Source organism: Chiroxiphia lanceolata, chromosome 28, assembly GCF_009829145.1.
Source record: "Chiroxiphia lanceolata isolate bChiLan1 chromosome 28, bChiLan1.pri, whole genome shotgun sequence".
Classification (NCBI taxonomy): Eukaryota; Metazoa; Chordata; class Aves; order Passeriformes; family Pipridae; genus Chiroxiphia; species Chiroxiphia lanceolata.
This window is the reverse complement of record NC_045664.1, coordinates 4,355,071-4,376,482: the sequence shown is the minus strand read 5'-3', so window position 1 is coordinate 4,376,482 and position 21,412 is coordinate 4,355,071. Positions and strand designations below refer to the sequence as shown.

The following is a 21,412-nucleotide window of genomic DNA, read 5'->3' as shown; positions in this document are numbered from 1 at the left end:
TATTTTTTTTTTGAAATTACATTTTTTGTGACTTTGACTGCGTTACTCATCCAGTTCTGAGTAAGAGACAAATGCCTGGCAAATGCTGGGATGCTGCTGGCTGCTTGGTGCATATCAATGTCAGAGAGATTTCGGAAGGAGAGAGAGAGGGAGAGAAGAAAACACCCTCCCAGCTGGAACACTCTCCCTGAATGCCTGTCTCTTCTCAAGACAGACAAGGCTTGGATAGGACAGATGTTTCCACCCAAAAGCAGATGTGAAGATGTTACTTTCCCAGGGAGGAATGTGGTGGGGTTTATTATTAACCAACAGTCCCCACATGACAGCTCCCCTTGACCAACAGTTGGAAAACCTGGAAAAACACAGAGCCCTCTAATCCAAGTGGTGGCAGGAAACGCTGATGGACTCCACTGATTTATTATTATTAATTGCAACCTGGAAATGACCAAGAACATCTGGGAGGGCCAAATGTGGGAGAGAAGGAAAGCTCGAGCAAAGAGGCCGAGTTTTGGATTCTGTGATGGGCTCAGAGTGCTGCTGAACTCCAGGAGAAGCAGCTGGAAAGGCAGCCTGGGCAGGCCCTGGGAGGCAGGAGCAAAGGGGGGTCACACAACCAGCACCAGTCCTGGGGTACAGCGAGGAGAGAGGGACAGGGCAGGCAGGTGCACGTGGATTTTGCTGAACTGAGAGGCCAGTTGAGCTTCACTAAAAGCTCTGGGTTTCTTCAGTCCTGCTGCTCCGTAAAACCTACACACTTCCAGATTTCCAAACAAACACTGAGTCATCCATTACCTAATGTAAAGTCAGACATCCTCTGCTGCCAGCCCCACCTCGGGACACCTGGACACTTTCCCACCAGGTACCCCAGAGTCCAGGCTCCTGACACACACACACAGCTGTGGTCAGCCCACAACCTGAGAGCTCCTAAAACATCTGTTTGTATTTTCAGAGCAGCATTAACGCTGTCAGGCCGTGGCAGATCTGCTTAATTTTCACAGACATATGTATAATACACAAGCCAAAATACACTTAAAATGGGACATGTCAGAAAATAAACAACTATTAAGTAATGAAATATAAAGGAAGTCGGTTCCTGCACTTTCTCTCTCCCACACACATCCCCTGCAGCCACAGGTCCATCATCTCCTCGTGACTCCCTGCTCAGCCTCACGCCCAAAAACTTCTACAGGAAAATACAGCTGCTTCCAATGGCCAGAGTGTCCGTCCCTTTCCCAGGAAGCTTTGAAAAAGCCCAACATCCACGTGAAAAATCAGCCTCACCATACCCTATCCACATCCCCAGATTTGTAGAAATTGAACCTGAACAGGTTATTTCCACCCCTGCCCTTTCCCTAATTTATTCTGTGAGGTATGTGCAGCTGAAACCAACTGCTCTGAGGTGAGGAGAAGTGCCCCCTAATTGGGAACAGCATCTCCAAGGGGCTTTTCCAACGAGGTGCAGATTTCTCTGGCACACATTGTCGGAGCTGAAGGCAGCATAATGAAGTCCAGAACTTTTAGGTTTCCCCTTTAATATATCCATCATGTCTAGATCCATTATTGACATGTTGACTTTCTTGTTTCTGATTTAAGCTGCCAGACTCGGTAAAATTGCCTTGACAGCTTTAGCATTTGTGGCAGAACACTGACATGATGTTACTTACAGCTAATTAAAGTTGAGAGCATAATAAACAATCCCGGGATCCTAGCAACCCAATTTCCTCGGGTATTCAGCTCGCTGGATCTTGACCCGGGTTCTTTGAAGCTCCAGCAAATTCTTTGAGTGACCTCCCTGCTCCGAGGGTGCTTTGGAAACCAGGGCTGGAAAACACCGGGAACGCGCAGGCACGGCCTGTCCAGAGGAGTGGGGAGGGACAGGGAGACAGGGATGGGGGACTGAGGGGGAAATGGGAACCTGTGGGATGCTGGAAGTGGCTTCCCAAGGCCACTCCACCGAGCGGAGACGGGCCAGTGGGTCGGAGCTGATTAGCGGCGCGGTGAGAGCGAGCAAAGGGAAATTCAGACTGATCACCAGGAAACCTTCCCTCTGGTAGGGAAATTCAGACTGATCACCGGGAAACCTTCCCTCTGGTGAGCTCTGCTGGGCTGCAAAACACTCTCTGGAGGGAAGCAGAGCAAAGCCCACTGCTGGAGTCACTGAGAGCTGGCTGGCTCTGCAGTGCAGAGCTGGGGGACCCCGGCGAGTGGGAACCAGGGAATTCACAGGAGCAGCTTTTCTATCACTAGCCCAGAAGGTGCTGGAAACTTCAACTGCATCAGTTCATTCTCCCTTCCTCTCCTGTGCCACCTCAAAACCAGCTCGTTTCACACACAAGGGCCTGTCACGGTGTGAAATTACACACCCACAAAAGAGAAAGATCAGTTCACTCAAGGGCAAGGTCTCACCTTTTCCTCTGATGAACATCTTTTTGTTACTTATTTTGTTATAATAACAAAAGAATAAACCTTGCCATACCCAAATCAGATTCTCAGAGCTGACTCAGCCAGCAAAATCAGCATTTTTTTTCTTGTCTGCAGTGAATCAAAAATCACTACTCACTTGTGCAGAATCAACTGAAATTTGAGGTGAATTAAATCCAAAATCTCCCTCTGTTCCTACAAGTGACTGACATGTCTTCTTTATTGCCAGTTTCTTGAGTGCTATTGGACCGATTTCTCCCATTTTCACTGTATCTCCTCATTCTGCAAAGTAGGGCAACAACAACATTTCACATCTCTTGCAAAGACTCAAATTTCAGAGCGACACCAGCTCTGTGAGTCATTAGAGCCACTGAACATTGTTAGAGCAAACAAAGGTGAAGTTGTATTAAGTTAAATCTCAATGAAAAAATGTTCTAGTTCCAGCATGTTGACTTGCATTTGTGCATATGAAGAGCAACTGCTGAATCACAGTGAGGTGATGATGCATCTGACATGTCGATAGATAATCTTTAACTGACTTAGTAAGCCAGTACAAAGGATGTGGCGCTGCTCTTAATCTCTTAATTCACCTTAAACCAGCCTGAAACTGAACCTCGTGTTCTCACAATGCTTTATTGCACTGAGGGAGCTTTCATGACTCTTCTTAAAAAGACAGAACCTCCGGGCCCTGGAGGTGAACCAAAGCATGTGCACCCTGTGAGAGAAAGGCCCTGTGAGCCCAAGCTGTACCCTGGTGCATGTGTGGTGACTCCAGGGACCCCAAGGACATCTCTGTGCAGCTGCTCCAAGTCTGCACTTAGAGGATGAAAACAGTATTTTACACTTTGGTGGACGCTGAACTGCCTGTGGATTTTGCAAATCCCTGTTCCCCATTTCCACACTCCACAGGGCAGAGAGCAACTCCTGACCAAGCAAAGTGAAAAGCTTGGGGGTTAACAAGTCCCAGAGCAGAACATCTCCCTGGGCCTCTAGTGAAGAGCAGTGCCACCACCCCTGACCAGCAGTGGCCACTGCTGTGGGAGAGTGGGATGAATCACCCGGGGCTGGATGACCTGCCTGCTCCTGACTGGAGCTGCCACGGAGCTCAACCACCTGACAAACCTGGCTGGAAGTGCTGCAGGGGGAAGTCTTTTCCCAAAGGCAACAGTGGGACCTGGGAAGCAAAGGCAGTGCAGAAGGAATGCCTCTCTGGAGGAATTTCCTCCTGGACAGTGAAGGGGGATCCCTTGTCCCCCATGCCATCCTTTCCCAGGAGCCAGGGAAGGCAGACTCTGTGAGGCTGGAGGTGCAGAGAAGATACCTGCTCACAGCACTCACTCCCATCCAGGTTTCAATCCCTATTTTAGTGCTCCCAGTTTCCCAGTGTTCCACAGCCCTGCCCTTCATCTCAGTCCATCAGCAGCAGGACGTCCTTGGAGCAGGCGGGTGCAGAGAGGTGGATGGCAGAGGGTCAGCAAAGGAAAAGGAGCGTTCACATTCCCAAACCCTCTGCCAAAATCCCAGATCCCCCAAACCCTTGCACCCTTCCCTGTCTCCAGAGCAGTAAATGCAGCAGCTCCCCCGAATTCCCCGCAGGGAGGGGGGGAGCAAGGACCGGGAACCCCAACTCGACTCCGGCCGCGGGTGCTCACGAGAGCAGCTTCTCCTTCCTTTTGTCCTGGCTGGGGCCCTCTGCAGTTCCCGCTCATTCCGACCCTTTATTCCTCACTTTCAGCCCCTTGTTCCCTTCCAGCTGGGCCGTGTGTGTGCTCTGGAGCTGCAGTGGGAAAGGTGGAGCGCGGTGACCCCCGGTCATCAATCACGCTGCCTGCGCGGCCGCTTCACAGCCAGAGCCTGATTATCGGCCCTGGGGAGCCGTGCAGGGAAACGGGAGGGGAGTGAGTCCATTTCCTGCCACCAAACCGCCGACATCAATTCACACCGGGGGGCTGCGGCACGGGGGGAGAGCCTGGAAACGGGATCCAGCCGTGTGAGGGGACGGGGCGGGATCCACGCGCTGCTGCGTGTGAGCACACGTGTGAGCACACAGACCTGGCCACGTGTGACCGTCCCGGGCAGCAGAGGGGCAGCAGCCCGGAGGACAGACTGGTTAAACCAACACAGGCAAAACCTTGGACTAAAACCAGGATCCAACCCTTGGTGGCTGGATCCTCGGATGGGAGGTGCAGGCCTGCTGGCTTTCTCCAGGCTGGGATTCACACCACTGCACCTGAAAAGCTCAGGGCTTTTTCAGTGGTAGCCCCTAAAAACGGCGAGAAAAGCCTACAAAAGTTTAGACCACAGCTCTGTCTCAGGTTCCCAGAAAAACCCCAAACTAAACAACCACCACCCCACGCCCCGTTCTGAGTTCAGGCTGCGAGGTGTGAAGGGTTTTACCTCTGGGCAATGAGCTGTGGCAGCAGGAAGCCGTGTTGCCAAATACCTGCCATGCTTCCAGGGATGACAGGAATCCATCCTAACAGCCAGCAGGAAACAAAACAAAGCCCCACACAACCACCACATGATCAACACTGGAAGTATTTATAACTGAGATCCCAGAGTCCTGGTGTCTAGGAAAGCTGGGTGATTGCATCCTGACATTCCTACTGCCAAGGAACAAACGGGGATGGCAAGTACAACTGGTAACAATTTTCTAAAATTGCAGAAATTTCTCGTTGTTTTCTTTTTTTTCTTGGTTAATAGTTCTTTTGTCCTGACTCTAGACATTTTGCTAATCAGTTTATATCATATGGGAGCTATCAGCAGAGACAGTCAAGCCTGGGGATATGTAAAACCTTTCCATTGCCTGAAGAATCCAAGGAGACCTTTGACACTTGCAAAATTCCCTTGCAAGGGAAGGGTAAGGGAGCAAAGTCAGAGCCAAAATCTGCAAAGTTGTCTCTTCACTTGCTTTCAAACAGAATCTTAGAAGTTTCCCCTGCAGATATCATGTTTTTATGGGGCAGCAACAACTGAGGGACTGTTTTGCCAGGGACTGTTTTGCCAGGGACTGTTTTGCCATCCTCTTGGCCCTGTGTCTTGCCCACTCCTCACCCATGGTCTCTCCTGGCCACCTGGCAAAACCAGCAGCACCTCTGCTGGAGCAAGGATGGTCTCCTGGAGCCACGTCCTCCGAGACAACACCATCTCATCAGGGCACTTCCAGTTGAACCCACGTGTTCCTCCAGCCTTTGCTCTCCCAGGAAAAACCCCCCAAAACCCAGGCAGAACGCAGCCCACCACGCCTGAAAACACGGGAGGGGCCGAGGGGAGGTGCCACAGCAGCCTCTGCTTGGCAGCCCTGCACGTCTTTTCCCTTTCCTGTTGAAATAAATGGAACGTGGAAATTGGGGAAACTGAACCAGTCAATTGGAAGCAACAGGGCAGAACCCCCCCAGCCCTGCAGCCGAGCTGCCACCACGCTGTCACCGAGCTCTGCAGCCACAGAGACTCCCCCCCTCCGTGTCCCTGATTATCCAGAGCATTGATCCCGAGCCCAGGCTCAGCCCCGGAGCTGCCACGTCAGGCTCTGGGCTGGCTCAGGAGCACCAGGACCCCGAGGTGTGCCAAGGAAACGGTGTCATCAGCTCTGCCGTGTGCATCTGAGCAAGAAGTGCCCGACAAAAAAAAAAACCCAGACCCGTTTGCCATTGCAACTATATCAAACCTTCTCCAAAAAGTCACTTCGAGGTCACTGTTTTTGTCCAGTATTTCAATACATTAAATGCAATTACTTCATTGTTGATTTACCTGTCATTAGAGGCATGTGTTTGAACATGATTTATTGAGTGAGTTTTGTGCCAGTTGACTTGCAATAGATTGCACAATATTCAAAAAGGCTCATTTGCTTGGCATTACATTAGAAGCAGGGTGATTGCAACACAAAGCAATGTAAATGAGTTCTGAGAGGCTCCATCATTCATGTTGTCATGTACTGAATCCTATTATTATTTATTACCATAATTGTACTGTGTTTCCTGGGGCGATAAATTAGGACTGATGGGTCCCGCTGACAGCCAAGGACTGGACTCGCTCTATATAATTTAATAGGGATACTGTTGGATCTCTGCTTGGAGGAGACTTAGGGAGGAATTTAGTAACTAAGCAAAATCCTTTCTTAAAAAAATTAAAAATAAAATAAAAGCAGTGAAGTTTCCTCCCCCCCTCCTTCTCCCTTGGCAGCAATTTAAGTCTTGATAAAAGCTGCAAAGGAAATGGGAGCACTCTGTCTTTCATAATAGGATTGTTAAAAAAAATCACTGCCCTGTGTCACAATCTGTTTTCTGCTCCCTGCTGACAGGCAGCCTTGCACTGGGAGCAGGGGGACAGCACGTGGCTTAAAGGGACAGCAGGGACAGCTCCCAACCTGCAGCAGCCCAGCTCAGCCCCACCCTGCCCTGCCAGCACCAGCTGTCCCCAAGGGAGGGCTGTGGGGAACATCCACACACAGAATGTCACCAAACCCAGCTTTTCCCGAGCTGCCACAGGAGGTGCTGCTGGATGTCACTTCCCACCCAGGGGCCTCCCAGATCCCTGGGGGTCTTTGGCAGCCCCGGCTGCTCCGGTCGCACGCCCCGAGCCCTCCTTCCAGGGGTTCAGCCTCTGAGGTTCAGATCCCGGGGATGTTGTAGGAATAATCAGTTTGGTGACAACCTCCCAGCTGACACCTGTTCCTCCTGCTGGACCTTTCCTTCCCATGCACTGGAATTCTCAAAGCCTGAGCAGCCAGAGCAGGACTCAGCACCAAAAACCCCCTGGACAGCAAACTCAGCCCAAAGGTGGGACCACAGGTCCAGCACACTTTGCAGCAACGCTACCTGTTGAAACCAAGGAGTTTGCTCCTCCTAAACTCAGCTACTCCGGGGTGTGAAAAACAAGGAGGAGGCACAAAACTCAGCTCTTATTTTTATGTCAGGCACCAAAGGCTCTGAATGGGACGACTACGAGAGAAACAGGGAAAGGACATCTCAGGTTCCAGTATCCAGATTAAGATTCAACAACAAAATTCTGCTTCTTTCCAAGCCTTTAAACACCACCAATACCCAATTTTTCTTCTACAATTCATGAAAAGAGACTCAGAGCTGCAGAACCTCAGAACTGCTGGACTAGAACAGGTTAATGGTCCCTACAGCCCTGTATGTTGTATTTGTGAGCAACCAAATGTCCATAAATCCTCCTAGTGGACAATTTTATGGAATAATCAACACATCAGGGATATTTCCTTCTAACCTTCCCTGAGTTAGTGACTGGCTTATGCCCTGAGGCGTGAGAGCTTATTGACTGGATCCATCTCTTGTTTGAGTCAATAGTTATCCGTCAATTCAGGTCAATTCAAATGAGATTTTATTGACAGGAGAAGCTACACAAAATGTTGCCAAAGTGTGAGAAAATGACAAGGCACCCCTACCTTCCTCGAGCCATCTGTCAGAGAGAGGCACAACCTGCACTGGTTTTACAGAGAGACTTTACTCGCAGCTCCATCAAACAGAAATTGTCCTTGATTTGGCTTCATCGACTTAATTGAGCTGAGCTCTGCTGAGCATAAACAAGATCCATCCTGTTTCTCCACGGACACCACCAGAAGCAGCAGCAGTGCATTAAAAGGCCGAGGTTGCAAACCCATAATTATGTCAGAAACAGGGCAGCACGGAGCTCCTCCTGCCAGGGAGCACAACAGCACCCGTGGACGCGGAGCTGCACCCACAGCTGTGGGACCCTGGGCATCCCTCTCCCCCCTCCCCGCCGGCTGCTGCTCCAGCTCACGTCCTGCCCACCCCACGCAGACACATGAGACTTGTCACTCAGCCTTCAGAGGCGCTTTTCCCTCGCCCTCCCGCAGCGGTGACACATTTTTGGCCGAGCACGTCCCGTTAATAGAAGCCGCTGTCAAACACGGGGGCTCCCAGACAATGGGGGGATTGTGCCGATGGGCAGATCCCCAGGTAACGTGATGCAAGAGCTATAAAATAGCTCAAAGACACGGGCAAAAAAAAAAACAAAAACAACCACATAGCTTGGTTTTGGAGAGGCATTTGTGGTTTGCAGAGGTTTTTTTTCTTAGTATAAATTTTGGAACAGGCCCTGGCACCGGACCTGACGGGGTTTCCAAGCCCAGCCTGGTTTGACGTGCGCATTTCCTTGAGCTGTGCACTGTTTCCTTGACTTCTCCAGCACCTCCTTCCCCAGCACATCCTCCCCATCCTTCATTTCATTACTCAGAAGAAGTGATGGGCCCAGTCCAGCTGGGCCCAGTCAGAGCAAGAATTCAAACCCACCCTCTGCACTGTCCCCTGTGCTGGCGCTTTTCACCCCGAGACAAACCCGGCTCTGCTTTGCCTGACACAGCCCAGCTCCAGAAGGAACCTGGAGGGGACTCTGCGAGCCTCTGTGAGAAGGAGCCCTTTGCCACAGGGGCAGGGTGAGCACAGGGCACACACCTGATCCAGCCCTCCCTGGGGACCTGCCCCAGAGACCTTTCCCAGCAGCGGCTCCGGTGCTCCAGGTGATTCATGAGAACACGGGGTCGGAGCTCAGTTAATTGTGACAAGTCTTTTACATAAATCATTGGCAATCTAACAAATACCAAGAAATGGCATATGGAGAAAGGAGAGGAGGAGAGAGGAAACTATGCATGTGACTGGAGCCCCACCTCAACCCAGCAAGCAGCCAGGTAAGCGTCCCCAGAGGGTTTTATCTCCTCTGAAAAGCACAGTGGCTCCTGCAGCTCTGGTGGGTGGGTGGGCAGCAGCTCTCAGGGCACTGCAAGAAATTCCTTTAGGGATGCCAAGGCTGTGCAAAACTTATCCTGCTGTTTGTGAGGGCTGGATCTTGGATCAGGGCACTGAAGTGCAGGGAACACATGGTACTGGGTCCTCCCAGCCACACCAGGCTGGGCTTTGCTGCACACCCCGAAAGGATGAGGCACAAGGACCCATCTCTGCCCTCTGGCACCAGGGAGAGCCCAGCCCCGCTCAGTTTGTGTCCCAGTGAAGACACCAGGGCCAGGTCAGAGCCACTGAACCCCCTTTAGCTCTGCACATCCATCAGCTGGGGGGGGTCTGGCCTCTGGTGACGTGGCCTGGGTTGGAACCCGTGACCCCCCATCCATCAGGGCTGCACACCCCATTAGCCACCCAGGCTGCTCCTGCAGGGGTGCTTTGTGCAGCTTTGGTGAGCTCCCATGACCCATCCATCCCTCCACACATCTCCAGGAACATTACCGTGGCACAGAGTCTGACTGAGTGCAGGGATGAAGATATTAAGCATGTGTCTCTGTCAGTTATGGCCATTATCATTAGCAGACGAGCTACTATTCCCTATATATTCCTTTTAGAGCCGTTTACAGCCGAAACATTTTTAATGGCTCGATGAATATGAATGCAACATCCATAACCATTTGCACATATGAGTCTTTGAGGCACATCCATCTCCCACTGCAGGCACATCACCTCCCATCACCACTGTCACACCCAACAGGGAGTGGGGAGAAGGGGACCCCACTTTGCAGTGACAGATGAGGACATTATCTCTGCCTGGTTTGTAAAACACGTTCCCAAAATCTCCACCACTGTCACCACAGACTCCTCTCCCCAGTCACCTACTTATTTAGGCTCTTATCCTTTCATTAACAATGGAAAAATGCAGGCCCTTACATCTGTTAGCAGGCATGATTTTAGACAAATACAACTTCTTATCAAATAAGCCTGCAATAAATGTTTCATGAACAGAACCCTTCAATAGAACTCCCAACACTAATTTAATGAGAAGTATCAAATGAATTTTTTTTTTTATTCTGATATCCCCCCTGAGACAAATGATACTTTGCAGGCCTATTTTTAACAAATGAATTATTGACTTAAACTGGCACAATTAATCACAATATAATGGGATCAGGGGATGTTAGAGGCTCATTCAGCACGGCAGATGATGAGTACTGACTCTTCCAAGAAATGAGGCTCTTTAATCACTCCCAGATTAACAGCTACATGCTTTCAAATTTCAATCACAGGGAACTGGCAGTGTGGAATGAAAAGGGCCCACTCCAGCAAGGGTGAAGAAGTGGGAGGATTTCTTGCCCCATAGGAGCCTTGGTGCTTGCTGTCTCAGAGATGGGCACCCAGTTCCCCTAGGGAAAGGACAGGATCTTAATTCCACTGTACTTCCAAGTGTTTTTCCTTCCAGGTAAGAATTTGGTTTTACCAGGTAAGGATTTGGTTCCAGGACAGAGCACACTTGCAACCCCTCAGGCTGTTTGACACCTCCCTTAAGGGAAACTCTTCAGATTTTCAGTCTCCATCAGGATTCTACTCCAAGAGAAGCACCCAGATTATTTTCCTGATATGAAACCACCTCCAAATATTTTGGCAGGGAGAGCTGCCAGTTTTGTGCCCACCTCAGCCCCGGTTCTTGTTGGAGCTGATGAGGAGAGTTCCCTGTTTGGGTTTGGGTTCACTCTGTTCACCAGGAGGCTTCAACAGCTGCCCCTCCTCAAGCAGGGAGGAAACACGGCAGCTCCCGTTATCCCTGAGTTCACACAGGAAAGGGGAACAGCTCTTTGCAATGGAAGAGCAGTGGGAAAGAGGCAGGGGAAGGTGGCAGATGCAGTGGGTTGTGCCAGACTTTTTCAACAAGTCTCACTGTCTGCAAGGCAGAGCCTGGAGATGGGAAGCAGCAAGTGAACCCTGGATGTGCCTGAACGTGCCGAAGCTCCCTCCCAGAACCAGGGCTGCTCTGCCACGGGGCAGCTCCTGGGGCTCTGGTGCCCAAAAGCTCTGCTTTATTTGAATTTACAGGCCTGTCAGAAAGGTAGGATTGATGGGGCAGGGGTCTCATTTTCCCCGGGGCAGGGGGAGGAAGTGGAGGGATGTTAGCAGCAACGCTGGGCACATTATCATCTGCTGGTCCCATTTAACAACTTCTCACAACATATGCAGTTTACATTACAGTATCCTGCACATGTAGGCTTTGGCTGGAAATATCCTCCAGAGCTCGGAATTTACTGTCGTGCAAATACTGGGAGAGGCAAGGAGCAGGCATGCCAAAGAGTGGGAAAGGAAAGCCTCCTTTGTTCCTGCCTCTGGGCCCCGTTAACCCCAACCCTGCCGTGCTGCAGCACGAGGGGTGCTGCTGCTCCAGCCCCACGTCTTTCCCTGTGGCAGCTCCTCAAGCACCATCAGCTCACACAGACTGACTTGGCTCCCATGGGCAGCTGGAACTGGGCCTCTGAGAGAAGATCTGCTCTCAGCCAAGCTGTCTTTCTTTTCTCTGCAGGCCTGGCACAACAAGGGGCCTCGCTCTGCCATCGCTGCCACCAGCTCTGCATCCCCTGGGGAGTCTCCCCAGCCCCGGCAGTGCCAGTACAGACCCCCAGGGCAGCAAAGGAACCACTGCAGGTGAAGCTGCACTGACACAAGATAAGGAGTTTCCTCCTTGGTTTTGTCCTCCTTTATGCAGGGAAAAAAAAATCAGGAGGAAGGTTCAGCGTGACGTAAGAAGAGGACTGAAGAGAATCTCCTTGTCCATCCTTTTGGCACAGAATCAGAGAATCATGAGTCATGGAATGGTTTGGGTTGGAAGGGATCTTAAAGATCACCTTGTTCCACCTCCCTGCTGTGGGCAGGGACACCTTCCACTACCCCAGGTTGCTCCAAACCCTGTCCAACCTGGCCCTGGATGCTTCCAGGGATGGGGAGTCAACAACTTCTCTGGGCAACCTGTGCATGGGCCTCACCACCCTTATGGTAAAGAATTTAATTCTAACATCTAGTCTAAATCTACCCTCATTCAGCTTAAGGAAGCTGAATTTTTACCTTTTTAGGAACTTTTTCCAGTGCTAGGCTGGACTGTCAGTCCATGTAAATAGAGTTTCCTGGATTTAGGAGGTGTAATCTCATTTTATACCACAGGTATCCTGACCCTCTGTTCTGAGGAGTGGGCCTTTGGAACAAGAGGGTTAAAGCAGCAAGAATTCACCAGGATTACCCTAAAAGTTACACCTTTTGTCACCAGCAGCCATATCCAGAGAGGATTTTCCCTGGGAAGCCCAGCACACCTGCTGAGGGTGGTAGTGCTCCTGTCCTGGGGCATCTCCACAGTAAATGCTCCTGCCCAACCCACCCCAGAAACCCCCCTGTCCCTCCTGCACACACGTGTGGAACTCCAGCACACTTTGGTCACAGCTCTACTTTGTGATGGATTTAATTACTCCTAATTTATACCAGGCAGGGCTGCACTTAGCAGGAAGCACTTAGCACTGTCACTGTAATGTCAGGCTTAATACATGTTTTTAGAGCTCTGGTCATTAACTACACCAGAGATTTGAGCCTTGGATTTACTATTTGGTGCTCCCAGACCCCAGTGGGCCTTGGGGGGTGTTGCAGCAGCCTGCCAGTGTTGCTCAAAACCACATATATATGTGACATCCACCCCACTTCTCCATTCTGGGGTCACAGGGAACAGCTCTGCACCCCCCAGGTGTGACACAGGGTTTATTTTTACAGAGAGATTCCCAGATTCAGAGGCCTGCGAGCTTCCAGCCAATATAAATTGGTGTGCTGAGAAAGGAAAGCAAGTTTATGCTTCCTGGGAATGTTTATTATTGCAACAGTTCGAAAATGAAATCTCGTATTTGAGAGAAAAATATGGTTGAAGTTGCTCCTGCGTGGATAGAAATGACCCACATTCCTACTCCTCTCTTAATTTTTTAATAAGCTGATTCATTCCCCACATGACATCACTACATGTTCATACCTTTATCAAAAACATAAATAAAATATTCACTTGTATTTGTTTACCAAAAATGCCTTTTATGAAGATGAAATATTTCTAAAATCTGCTCATTTATGTTTTCCACCGAGCAATATATTAAAAAAACAAAACACAATTTGTGTTGGTGAAACTTAAAGAGTTTTGACAGCAGCAACAACTTGTTTTGTGAAAATTGCTTCTGAGGGGAAAAAAAAGCAATTCTTTCAAACCCCACCATTTAATATTATATATTTTTAAAAACAACCTGCTCCTGTGCTTGCTCTTCACTGAGCACTACCTGTCCTTGATGCCACCTGAGGCACCTGAACACAGCAGCACCATCAATACAAATGAACACACTAAATGGTGACTGCCAGGCTGTCCATCCCCTCGTCCTCAAATGGCCATTTAGGACGAATTCCTTGAAAATCACGAATGCCATTCCTTTTCCTGGCAAAGGTCTTGTCTGCAGGGTGCAGGGAGGAGAGTTGAGATAAATGCAGCCCGGGTATGAAGTTAATGTGGAGGTGTCAGAGCTCGGCAGAGCTCGGTGAGCTCCAGACACGTCATCCCAAAGCAGAATTTGACAGCCCTCACCTCGTGTTTGTGCCCTCACACCGCGAGTTACTGCTCAGGTTCCCCATCACTCCACTCCTACTACTGCACCACCACCACACACACACTCCCCACTGCTCCTGGGAGCTCGGGGGCTGCACGAGCTGCTGCTGCACAGTGGAGTCGTGTCCGTCCCACTCAGGGCTGTGCCCTCCCTGCTCCCACCCCACAGGGAGGGCACGTGGGATCCGAGGGACCTGATCCTGCTGCAGAACCTCGGGCTGGCCCAGAGCAGCCCCAGAGCCACGGGGGGATGGAGCTGCACAGGGTGTGACAGCCAGTCTGTCCTGGCTGCCTGCAAAGAGCAGCTGCTCCATCCCACCCCGTCTGAGAGCAGTGAGTGGGACAGGGGAAGTTTTGCTACAGAAAACTACTCATGGCATGTTGTTCACCTCTTGATTATTTATGAGAACCTAATAACAAAACAGCTGAGCAAACAAAGCCCCCCCTTCCCCTGCTCCTTCTCCTCCAAGCCAACCTCTGTAAGCCCGGGGACTGGCCTGAGGGGCTCCAGGCTGCCTTTGCAAACACACCCCTAAAATCCTGGGGAGGATTCACGTGCCTTTGCTGACTGACAGGTGCCACGGCGATCAATGGGGGCAAGGAAAACAACCTGGGATCGGGGTTTAAGTTGCTGTTACACAGCTCTGGCAAACAAAGGAAAGGCTCCCCTGTCAGCTGTGAGTGACACGGGCATTGTCACCCGGTGATCGATCCCAGCCCCAGCACACCCAGCTCTTCCCAGGAACCAGCTGTGGCTGCAGGGGGGGGCAGCTGAGCAGGGATCAGGGAAGGATCAGGCGTGGGGGGCTCGAATTTGGCTGCGAGCAGGTGTTGAGTGAATTCCTCCAAAAGGACGAGATTCATTCTTCCACTGGCTTTGGGATGAATTAGCATGAATTTATAATCCATAAATCCTGGTGGCAGCAGAACAGCATCCCTCCTGTTGTTATTTATTTTGAGATTTTCACTGGGGCAATAGCTTTACGTTTGACATTTATATAGGTCACAGTGAGCTAATAGCCATCTGCCATCTGGGGACTTTTATAATGAACATTGCAGAAGACTATGAAACAATCTCTGGCATTTCCTATTCGAACAGAAGCTGAAATAGGGTTGATCTTTACAATATGCTCTGCTGTCTCTCCTCAGGTTTGCATTAGTCATTTGCCTGGCCTTGCTACACACGCACACACACTCGCACATATGGGAAGGGGTGGGCTTCAGCATTTAATACCAACAGTTAATCACCACATGCATGAAAAACACCCAATACCTTGTACAGCTATAAAAGGCCCCGATTCACCTGAAAATTCTTCATACATCTCAGAAATACTAATGACTCCCCAGCCCTCCTCCCCTGCAGCGCAGGCACGGGAGGGTGGGCTCTAGTGCTGGCTTGGCTGTGGTGCATCTGTGTGAAATCACTCCTGCAAGGTCACACTCTTCCCTCAGCACAGCCTCTCTGCCCTGCTCACCCAAAACACATCCCAGGCTGAGCAGGGACAGGTAAGAAACTGCAGAGTTCCCAGGAAAACACCCGCAGGCAGGAGCTGAGGTGCAGCACATGAGCCCCGTCCAGAGCAGCTCCCTGCTCCAACCCCAACTGCTCATCAGCTACCTGGGGCCTTCAGCCAAGTGCAAACAGGAGAGAAACAACCTCCAGGGGAAGGCTGGGGGTCACGTCCTCCCCTCAATACAGGCACAGCCTGCAGCTCCTCCTGGGCAGGAGGGTCACTGCCACCTCCCTGGGACAGCGTGTGCAGGGACACCTGCATTTCCCAGCACCTGGGAGCACCGTGCTGGCATCATCAGCTCTTGCAGATGGGGAACTGATAGAGCAGGGAAAGATTAACTGACTTGCTGAATTGTGTAAGCCACCTACACCAGCTGTGAGCGAGCCCAGGTGTCCTGAATTTTGGGTCAGCACTTCGACGGGGAGGCCGTCCCTTCTCCCCACACCTACACAGTGTTTATCTTACAACAGGGATGTGTGAAAGGACTGAATGTGCTCAGAGGAGAATATCCCACCCCCATTAGTCACTCTCCAAAAAGCCTCCTCGAGGGGCAGGCCTCCTTGATGCTTCATGTTCCTCCCGAGCTCCCCAAACCTCCCGAAGCCTCGGGGTAATAAATTACATTTGTCTGTGCCTTAGCAGCACCAGCCTGTCCAAATGCTCCTCTCCACGACTCAGCTCATGATGAAATGCCTATTTCCTGGTGCTGAGACCTGTGAAAATTGGTCTTCCCAGCCTCCCTCCCCAGGGCTGTGCCTCAGCCAAGGGGGCACCTTTGATCCCACGAGCTCCCTGCCTCCCCCGTGCCCTGGCACAGACGCCTGGTCCTGGGGTGTCACTTATTTGTGTTTTGTCTTCCAAGGACGACACACAGAGCACGTTTGAAATCCAATCCCCTCTCGTGGGGCTGCAGGGACGGGAGAGCAGGGAGAAGCCTGAGCACTGACCGGGCTTTGCCCTGGTCCTACAAGGACTCAGGTTACACAGAATGCTGCCCCGGCTCCCACAGCCATAAATCTCCTGGGCTGCAACTTTTGCAAAGCCCAGCTGGTGACAGCTTAAATAACTCCATGCTCAGCTGCTGCCCACGAAAGCTGACAGGGAGAGGGTGGCCTGGAAAGTCCACCTTCCCTGCTTCCATCAGCATTCCCAGCAGCTGCTCCAGCTCCCCTCCCCGGGTACAGCAGGTACCTGGTGTGGTGCAGCTGACTCGGGGGGCTGTGAGACCTCAGCTGGTGACACACATCCAGGGTGACCTCCCAAAGCCTTGCAGCCCCTCCTGCTCCACCACCAGCCAGGTCACAACTCTCCTTCCATCGCCCTCAACCCAATGGAGTCACTTTGCACCGGAGCTGCTGCCACAGGCAGAGCCTTCCCTCCCTTCCACCACATCCCTGCACACTCTGGCCCACACAAGAGCAGCTTCATTACAACCCCAGGCACAGACAGATAAATGCTGTAACAGCCTTATCTCCCCCTCTCCCACCATGTGTGTGCTCCCACCTCCCAGCACAGGCAGTGCCTCAGCACCCTTGGGGCCAGGCTGTTAAACAGCGCTCGTGGCTCTCTGGTCACACAGCCCACAGCTCTGCCCCAGGAGTGCTCCTGGGGCTGTTATTAATGTCTGTGTCACAACAGCTTCCAGAGCATTTCCATTACACCCAGCCCAGAGCTCAGCCCTGCAGGATCACAGCCCCTGCTCTGCCTTTGGGTTACAAAGAGAGCAGGAGAGGGTGAGGCTTCACATTGTTCCACTTAAAGGGGATCACCAAAGGGTACAGAGACAAATGGCAGTGGAGGGGTCATTCCTGTTGCTGGGGATGCACTTCTGCACCAGCCTCATTAGGTAAACTTACTTTTGTTCTGCTGCTGAGTGTTCTCCTGCCTTCCAGCCCTGCTCCATCCCTGCCCTGCAGCATCACAGCAGCCCTTCCCTCACCTCTGTGCCCTGTCCCACTCCTGGCAGCCCCCTGGACCTGCCTCATCTCGCCCTCGTTCCCTGCAGTCCCTTCCAGCACTGCCTCTGATGTCAGTCACACCTATTTTAATGTGTTAACTTTCTAAATCCACTTTTGTGCTCACTTTACAATAAGCTGCTTTGATCAGGGTAATACCAGCAAAACCAACAAACCCAAGCCCCTCACCCCCCTCTCCTGGAGCAAAGCTCACCAGGCCTCGGGCTTGTAAAACCAAAGCAATTGCAGCCTTTAATTTTATATCCTTTATTTTCAGGCTGTTAGATGCTGGTTCTGATTAGGGGCATTCTGAGCAGGCATGGAGTTATTTTAAATAAAAACCAGCTTTGTTGAGCTTTGGGGGGAGGGTAAAAAAAGCACAGCCTTATCAGTTCAGAAGGGTCTGGCAAAGCTGATCCTGCCAGGACAGCCCCCTGACCAGTGCAAACACACTTCACTGGGCAGTGTCACTCTCAAACAAGCTGCCCAGATGTCACAGACAGGAGGTTCCTGCTGAGTGCACGTGGCTTTGTGACACTGCACAGGATTTTACAGCAGGGTCAGGGGAAAACTCAGGACCAGCCATTTAATGCTGTTCAGTTTGGGCATGAGATCTGACAGCCCCAGCATCCTGCCTGTGCTTTCCCTTTCAGAGCAGCTCCTGCCTGCTCTGGTGACTCTGGGTAGCAGAACCTTATCTTTTTTCTCATCTCTCTGTCATTCTGGATTTTTACCTCTGTGGGTACGTGTGCTCTCCCTCCACCCCCTCAGATCCTGTAACCTCAAGGTCCTTCACCTTTCAGTGCCAACATCGTGTCAGAGCTCAGCTCCTGCTCCTCAGGAAGGAGTTACTGGGACCATTCCTGGGGCAGGGATCAGATTAAGTTAAAGAGACAAGGAGATAAAAGCTGGAGTAGGCTCTTGTGGAAGAGTTCATGGACGACTGCAGCACCACAGGACACGTGGCCTGATTTAAAGTGTGCTGAAACCAGCAGAAACTGATGTGAATGCACCAAAATGCCTGGTGTGGGGTTATTTTTACCCATTATTTTTACCCTGGTTAAAGACAGAGTGAAACGGCTGTATTAGGACTAAGATTTAATGCTCCATGGTGAGACTTTATATCTACCTTAAGGCTTTTTAGGGCTGAAAACACTGATCACAGTAAAAAGTTCTGCAGCCACGGCCTTAAAAACCTGCCTCTGAGTCAACCAGTTTCAAAGGCTTTTTCCCCTCTCAGAATTTTGCAGCATGACACGATTTCATTGAGCAGATGCTGGACAGATAATGTGACAGCTTCACAAAAGGGGTGTTTCCCTGAAGTGCTCTGGAGTTTGCTGCGTGACTCTGATGTCACTACAGAAACTCTGACAGCCATCAGAACACTTTAATGAAGCCCTTTCCTTTCCCTAAGTCACGTCTCCGTTGTAGTTAATATTTTCACTGTTCTGTGACACGTACAGACAGCCTGGCAGCACCTTCAGGGCTTGGAACACACCTTCCCATGGCCCTGAGTGTGAGTCCTCCTGGGCCAGGACCTCATTACTCCAAATGCTGAAGCAGCACTGGCATCCCAACTGCCCCGGAGTGCTGAGCAGCGAGTGCAGCAGAGCAGAGCAGAGCAGAGCAGAGCAGAGCATTGCACGCGCTTCAAAACGCTGATTTATTTCCCCAGGACATTCCATGATATCAGCAGTTTGAAGCTGGGAGCTCCTCCCCAGCCTAGGGAAGGTCAGCACCCTCTGGAGCCAGTGTGGGCTCCCCTTGGCTGCCAAGCCAGGACCCCGGGTAGCCAAGGGGCTTTCAGCAGGACGCGGCCCCTTTCCAGCACTTCCAACCCCAAAAAGTGAAGGCATCTCAAGACAGAACGCTCTGAAATCCTTTCAGCAGGCCTGGCAAAGCCCCTGTGAACGTGTGCACACGGAGGGGGGGACGTGCAGGATCCCTGCCCTGGGAGGGGACCCGGCCCCACTGTCCCCTCTGCTGGCAGCCCCTGCTCTGCTATGACAGCCCATGAGTGAATAACCTAATCGAGCCATTAAAAGAAACAGAAGCCCTCTGCCCTGTTTGATTTCTCTCCATAATGATGTAAAGTGCACTTTAATGGAGTCAAAGTGGTCCTGGGCCATTCTTGTTAAGGCTGTTTGATGCAGTGCTATTGAGTCCCACTGCTCGCCTTCATTACCTCCCTCTGCTCTCCCCTGCATTGTGCTCCACACTTCCCCACAGCTCCTCTGCTGCCACAGCCCCTTGCCTGCATTTTGTCTACATAAATTAGACCTTGTGCAGCATATTGGCCTGTCAGGGGACTAGGAAGAAACTGTATATTGTTTCTGGCATTCCCGGGCCCTTCTGCCCCTGACATCTGCTGTGTTTGTGACAGGGAATACATTCCTGACTCATTATCCGGGCGAGCGGAATCCCTCCCTGACAGCACCATTAATCAGAATCAAGCAGTCCGGCAAATAAAAAAAAAAAGGGGGGGGGGGGGGAAGAGAGAAGAAGAAAAAGAAAGCAAGTAAAGAAAAGAGACAGTTTCTAACTTTCACTTCTGTGTCATTCCGGTGTCTGGACAAGTAGCAATCCATCTTGCTGAGTGACAGCTCTGATGGATGGCATTATTTATGCTTTTGTGTATTAAAAGACAGTTCTGGCACTGGCTTGTCACTCACCAGAGATTTAAAAAAAGTTGAAATTTAATTTGAAGGAAAAGAGGGCAAAGATCAGAGGATTCTGGCTGGGGAGTTCTGCCTGGGAGGGACAGAGATTACAGCAGGAGGGAGCATCACAGAGGTGTAGGGATGAGGCATAAATAGGTAATCACCCTCCCAGGTACTGAGGCCTCTGTTTTTCCTGGTGTGTCTGTATCAATATCTCCTGGGCTGAGAGGTCTGTGTGTTGACACAAACAGGTTTGATGTTCCTTGGAGGGGGATGCCTCACTGGGGGGGTGAGACGGGCATATGCTTAATTTTCTGTACATAATTTGTTTGTGTACACAAACGTGATTATATATGCACATATGTATGTGACTCCATGTGTGTCTGTAACAGGGTGGCTTCCCGTGCACATGTGTATTTACACAAATTAATTTTAAATACAGGCTTTTTGTCCCAGCACACACATCTTCAAGATACAAAACACTTCCCTAAGTATCCACACACACAGGAGGACGGTCACATGGATACATCCCAAGGTGAACAATACACCCACTCTTTAAAAAATGTTTACTTAAACTACTTATCAGTCAATTCGAGCGCAAACCAAGGACAATATTCTCAGGGAGCTGTCTCGTCCTGACCCATTTCTAAACTCGGCATCACAAGGAATGTAAATCCATATCTTTGTTTAGCTGTGCTGATTTATGTGCTGGCACCCGAACCCACAGGTGTTCCTACACCTGTGCCACATCCTGAACAAACACCAGAACACGGTCAGAGGGTGTCTGGGGGCAGATGTCACACACAGAGGCCTGAGAGGAAATCAGCAGGTCACCCTCACCTCAGGAACAAACAGGTACCTCTCCCTGAAAATTGCTGATTCCCTGTATTTATGTTCCATGTCCAGAGTGAACAGCAAAGACTTACCTGATCTGAAGACCGTGGTTAACTTATTAAAGAGCATTATACAAATTAGGCATCCCCAAATTTAGGCATCAACATTAATTAAAACCTTGAACCTTACCTGGAAAAACTGAGTCTGTTCAGGAAGTCTGGGCCACGGAAGGATGCACAGCTCTTCCCTCATCCCCTTTAGATGTGTCCTGGAGGAGGTGCCTGTCCCCTGCTCTGCTGGCTCTGCTGCAGGCTGGGGACTCACAGAGGTGCTGGTGCTGTTCCCGGGGATAAAATGGAAGGGATTTGGTCACAGGTGGAGCAAGGCCACCAGGAACATCCCTGCTGGGAGCCAGCAGCTCGTGCCCTGCCCTGGCTCTGGGGGGCAGGGGCACAGCAGTGGTGTCACACAGGACACAAGGGGTGTCACTCTCTGGCACTTCCAGCCCTGAGCAACACATGGGTTTGACCTGAGCACACATGGAACAACAAGAAACATCGTTCCTATTATTTATCACTTTTGCTTGGAGACGACCCAGCTCTTGGCTATTTGGACAAACATCTGCTTTGGAGCCCATTGCCCAACAAACAGCATTTGCTTCTAA

General features: G+C 50.9%; 1 long non-coding RNA gene across 1 annotated transcript; it reads right to left on the bottom strand.

Annotated features, from left to right (window-relative positions):
- Positions 1 to 2,613: 2,613 nt before the first annotated feature.
- LOC116799480 lies at positions 2,614 to 21,087 on the bottom strand. Its single transcript, XR_004361066.1, has 2 exons — positions 20,938 to 21,087; positions 2,614 to 2,703 (listed from the first exon to the last, which is right to left on the bottom strand). It is a non-coding gene; the product is annotated as an uncharacterized LOC116799480 (long non-coding RNA).
- Between the last annotated feature and the right edge of the window lie 325 nt (positions 21,088 to 21,412).